Raw genomic sequence first — 6,000 nt, forward strand, 5'->3', positions numbered from 1 at the left:
CTCCACCAGCTTCCAATCCTTTACCACTGATTCTTGCTCCTTTGTCAAAGGCTGAATCAATTCAAGAACCACCTTCTGTTCCACATCCGAAAGAGAGTATACCGCCAAAGGATACTCTTACCCCTGCTATAGGATCTGAAAAAGATTTTTCTTCGTCTTTCATCGGTAAATATTATTATCTTTTGTCTGCTTCAAGATTTTATGCTGTTGTCTAACATACATAGGCCAACATTTGCAGTTACTGATGAGACTATTCATGTGCTTTAAGAAACTTCAATTTCTAAAGAAGCATCAAATGTACCACTACTTGCAATTACCGATGAGCCCATCCATGTGCTTCAAGAGACTCCAACTTCTGAAAGAGCACCAAGTGTACCACTACCTGCAGTCACTGATGAGCCTCAAGAGACCTCAATTCCTGAAAGAGCATCAAGTGTACCACCTGCTACTTATACAATTACTGTTTTACCTCCCTCCACATCTCAGGCTGTGCCTAGTCCACCTGCCGAGATAGAAATCTTTTCTCAAGCTAAACAGGCAGAACTGGAAAGGATATTAGCAAGTACTCATCCTAGCTCTTCCACAGCTCCAGATTCTCCAGAGTCCTCAACTTTATCAATATCAGCCGAAATTCCTAGAGAAATAGCCAAAGCTAAATGGGAAAAGCTCCTTAACTTTTTGGAACCTGGCTATGGAAAGTTGATCAATAACTCTGATAAGGAACGCCAAGCAAGGATTCTCCTCCAGGAAGTGTGTTCTGGTAATCCATCCTTTGTTTCATCTGAGCCTTTCCAGGACAAGATGGATCTCTTTGCTGTTGGCTTTGTGGATGCTGTGAGCACAATAAGAGTCAACCTTGATCAGCTTCCTCACCTTCTTTTTGGGGAAAACCGAGGACTGGCAATCCAAGATGAGCTAGCCCGTAAGCGTGAAAATGCTCGTCTTTTCTACAACAATTTCAAAGTTGAAGAGAGCAAACTTCAGCGCGTGGAGACCAGGAAAGAAGAGCTTGAGGCAGAGCTGAGGATGGTGAATGCTCAATTGGAAGAACAGAAGCTCACAGTTTCAACTTTCTGTCCTACACTCAGACGCAAAATGAAGCAATGTCGGGAGTTGGAGAAAGAATTTGATGCTACCATTGGAGTGGTTAGAGTCCATGAAAAGAAGAGAGCTGAGATCATGGATGACAACTATAGGCTTGAGACTGAATTGAGAGACTTTATAATCGAGGCCAAAACTCCGTTGGCCAAATGGCAATGAATTGAAAGTCTTGCTTGCTGGATTTTGATCTCCTTTACATTCACTCAATATCCCGATGACACAAACTCCCGACGCTGTACTCTGTTCACATCAATAATTTAATCCTCTTGCTCAAAGTTTAAACTTAATCTCGATTCGGCTCCTTTGACATTTAAACCAACTCAAAGAAAATTGCTCAATTGCAACTTTCATAACTTAAATGTCAAATAATAACCTTCCCTTTTGCTTATCCTCTCCGGAATTACTAACTTCAAAGATAACTGTTTGTCCATATGCATAAACCACGTTCTGCCTCTATCTTAGTTCCCAAAAATAAGATAACTGTTTGTCCATATGCATAAACCACGTTCTGCCTCTATCTTAGTTCCCAAAAAGAACTCTGGCGCACTACTACCCACAATCTGCTCCATATCCTTTACCTTTATAACTGCCCAGGCTACCAAATCTTTCCTGGAAACTCACAGTCCTGTTCATGATGTCTTCACATGGCTCTTCATCCCAATTGCTTCTTTGGTCCCGGTCAAGACATCGCATTTCCTATGAAGGTAAATTTTCCACTGAACATTACCAGATTTGGGCTTTGACAACTATCTAACATGGACAACTTGTTTATTCCACTACCTAGGTGATCGGTCCTTATGGAAGCGACTGCACGAATTACTATCTCAAGGACATCATGCTTTATTATTGAATTACAAGCATAAGGTAGAAGTTACCGATTTGACCAACTTCTTTAGATCCAAAGTGTTTCTGTCTGCGGATTCTGGCTTCTTGGATCTAGTTTGGGAGCTATGATCTTTATTCCCTGCTAGTTTTGATGAATTCGAACATAATGTGAGGGAAATTCGGAATTTAAAGCCTGTTATTGTGGAAGCTGACGCCCTTCATCTTCAAGTTGAGGAAGAATCTTCCCGATTACGATATTCCAAAGAGAAATATGTTCAAGCTCAGGACTTCTGTACTCAAGCTAGAGATGATGTTGAGATGACACGTCAACTTCTCAATTTCCTTTCTAATCATCATCGTGTGGAGCGGAGGATACTCAAAGATGAAATTTCCCGTGTCAAGTCTATGGTTGAAGTTGCTTCAAACAAGTACAGGCAATTGCTTCAAGAAGCTTGGGAGAAGTTTGAAATTGTCCGCTTTCTTTCTCGTCGCCTGGAATATCTCGAGGGACAACAATCCAAACTCCATCAGGATCTTGCTTTGCATTCTCATCATGTAGCTCAAAACCCCAAACTTGTTAATGACTTACAGACCTTTGTGACCAAGATTAGAATGTACTTTCATTTCGAATGAATAGATTAATTTCCTTGTGTTTCCCAGATTGATGGATGATATTTCTTCAAAAATTTCCCATTTATAGAACGTGATAATTCTTTTCCATTGACATCCATCAATCGGTATACATTCACACTAAGCACTTCGGTAACCAAATACGGACCTTCCCAATTTGATGACCATTTACCGAATTCCTTGTTTTGGAGGTTGAATGGCAAGATTGCTTTCCACACTAAATCTCCCACAATAAATTGTTTGACTTTAACCCTTTTTATTAAAAGCTCTGGCCACTCTTTTCTTTTGTGCAATCAACTGATCCAAAAAAGCCGCACGAACCTCATCTAGCTCATCCAAATTTATGTGCATCCAATCTCTATAATCGTCGGACAATATTTCACTCTACAATTGGACTCTTAAAGATTGTACTGTTATCTCCATCGGTAAAACTGCTTCTTGTCCATATGTAAGCATATAAGGATTGACACCTATGCTTGATCTTCGTGATGTTCGGTATGCCCACAACACCGTCGACAGTAAAACATCCCATTTTCTTGGATTTTCTTCCATATGTTTCTTGATCAGTCCAATAACAACCTTATTAGTTGCTTCAGCTTGTCCATTCGCCTGGGGATAATATGGTGTGGAATAGACCATTTTGATTCCTCTTGATCGTGCAAATTCTATTACTTTACTTCCAGTGAATACTGTTCCTTGATCCGCAGTAATTGACTCAGGTAAGCCAAACCGATGAATTATATTTTCTTCAATAAACTTGACCACAGTCTTTTGTGTAATACTCTTATACGGAATGGCTTCCACCCACTTTGTAAAGTAATCCGTAGCCAATAAAATGTAACTATGCTTATGAGAAGAGGGTGGATAGATCTTACCTATTATGTCCATTGCCCGTCCCCTAAATGGCCATGGCTTTATGATAGAATGGAGCTTCATAGCAGGTACGTGTTGTAACGGTCCATGCTTTTGACACGAAAGGCATGCTTTGGCATAGTTGATACAATCCTACATCATTGCTAGCCAAAAATATCCATACCTTTTTAATAGCCATCTCATCTTGATTCCTGCTTGATGGGCTCCACATATACCTTCATGTGCCTCTGCCATAACTAATTTCGCATTATCTTCATCAAGACAGCGTAAGAGCAATCCATCTGAGGATTTTCGGTATAATTCTTCTCCTAATATAACATATTTCTGGGCCTGCATCCTCAGTTTTCAATCTCTTGAATCTGGATTCTTCAAATATTCGATGATAGTTTGTCTCTAATCCTCTTGAACTACTTTACTAACTGCTATCGGTATCTTTCTTTGTTCAATAGAAGGTACCGACAGCGTTATAGTAGTTATGATGTCTGCCAACTCTTTTGATATTCGGTATCCAGAAGCTACTTGAGCCAACTCATTAGCCTCGAAATTTGTGTCTCTTTTAATATGGATTATGTCATACTCTCTGAATTGCTCTAATTGCTTTTTAGCCAAATAGTAATAACCAATCAAATTTTCATGTGAATATTGGTACTCCCCCTTTAACTGTTTCACTACCAATTGTGAATCACCAAATACCTTGATGAACTGTGCTTTCAACTCAATCAATATTCTCAAGCCAATAATTAATGCTTCATATTTAGCTTGATTATTTGAACATTCAAAGTCTAACTTACAGACACACCTTGTAAGTTCCCCATCGGGAGAAATTATTATCAATCCTGCTCCAACCATACCCTTAGCACGCGATCCATCAAAGTACATAGTCCATGGTAGCACTTGACTGAAGCTCTGCCCATTTTCTTCCATTTGTAAACATGGATATTCGGTAAGAAAATCAACAATGGCTTGGCCTTTTGCTGCTTTGATCGGCACATATATCAAATCAAACTCAGACAAGATAAATGCCCACTTGGCTATACGCCCTTTTATAACAGGTCGGGCTAGCATGTATTTTATTATATCGGTCTTGCCGATCACATGCACTTTAGTTGGCAATAAGTAATGTCTTAACTTCATACAAGCAAAGTAGATAGACATAATTTTTCAATTGCGGTATATCTTTTTTCAACATCAGTTAGTGTTCTGCTCAAATAATATACCGCTTGTTCTTTTCCACTTTCATTTTCTTGTGCCAACATACTCCCGATAGTTATATCGGTAGCCGATAAGTACAATTTCAGTGGTTTGCCTGCGTTTGGTGGCACTAATACAGGAGGATTCATTAGATAGGCTTTGATCAAATCAAACACCTTTTGTTGTTTCTCTCCCCATACAAATTTGTCCTGATTTTTAAGACGCAAAAGCTGTGTCATCGGCTCCATTTTAACAGATAAATTGGCAATGAATCTTCTAAGAAAGTTTATTTTTCCAATCACCATCTGCAATTGTTTCTTTAACGTAGGATGGGAAAGCTCCATGATAGCCCTTGCTTTGTTCTTGTCAATTTCGATTCCTCTCTGATTGACCTAAAATCCCAAGAAATTTCCTGCTCGTACTCCAAAGGCGCACTTGGTTGGATTCATCTTCAATTTGTATTTCCTCATCCTAATGAATGCCTGTTCGAGATAATCCAGATGATCTTCTTGGGCTGACTTAACCATCACGTCATCAATATAAACTTCTAAGAATTTACCGATCATATCATGAAAAATAAAGTTCATTGCCTGCTGGTATGTAGCTCCTGCATTCTTTAATCCGAAAGACATAACTACCCACTGAAAAGTCCCGATTGCACCATGACATCTAAATGCTGTCTTCGGGACATCTTCCTTAGCAATAAAAATCTGGTTATAACCCGAATGACCATCCATCAATGATAACATCTCATTTCCCGACGCTGAGTCTACTAACATATCTGCCATGGGCATTTGGTATTCATCCTTTGGAGTGGCATTATTTAGATCCCGAAAATCAATACAAACTCTCAGCTTTCCATTCTTCTTTTTCACAGGGACAATATTTGAAAGCCACTCAACATACCTGGCTGTTTCAATAAATTTTGCCTTCAGCAGCCTTTCTATTTCTTCTTTGACTTTACCGACCACATCTGGAGCAAATCTTCTTGCTAATTGTTTATGCGGACGAAACCCTTTCTTGATTGGAAGGCGATGTTCTACAATATCTCTTGATAAACCAGCCATTTCATGATAATCCCATGCAAAGCAATCTTTGTACTCTTTGATCAGATTAACCAATTTGTCTTTCATGCCCCCTTGCAAAAACGTACTTATATACACTGGGCGGAAACAACCAGGTTCTCCTATATCAACCTCTAATAATGGATCTTGAGCCTCCATTGTTCTGTCTTCTTTGACTAGCAACTCTTTCCATTCATCAATACAATCTGAGGCTTTAACATTTTGCTTTGTCATTTCCGCCAAATGTATGAAGTACCTTTCACAAACTTCTTGCAATACGAACTCGTTTTCCATAAAGAATGTGTAATTCTTCTAA

This window comes from Syzygium oleosum, unplaced genomic scaffold, assembly GCF_021117445.2.
Source record: "Syzygium oleosum isolate NSW1041296 unplaced genomic scaffold, Sole_v2.1 Sole_v2.06, whole genome shotgun sequence".
NCBI classification, from domain to species: domain Eukaryota; kingdom Viridiplantae; phylum Streptophyta; class Magnoliopsida; order Myrtales; family Myrtaceae; genus Syzygium; species Syzygium oleosum.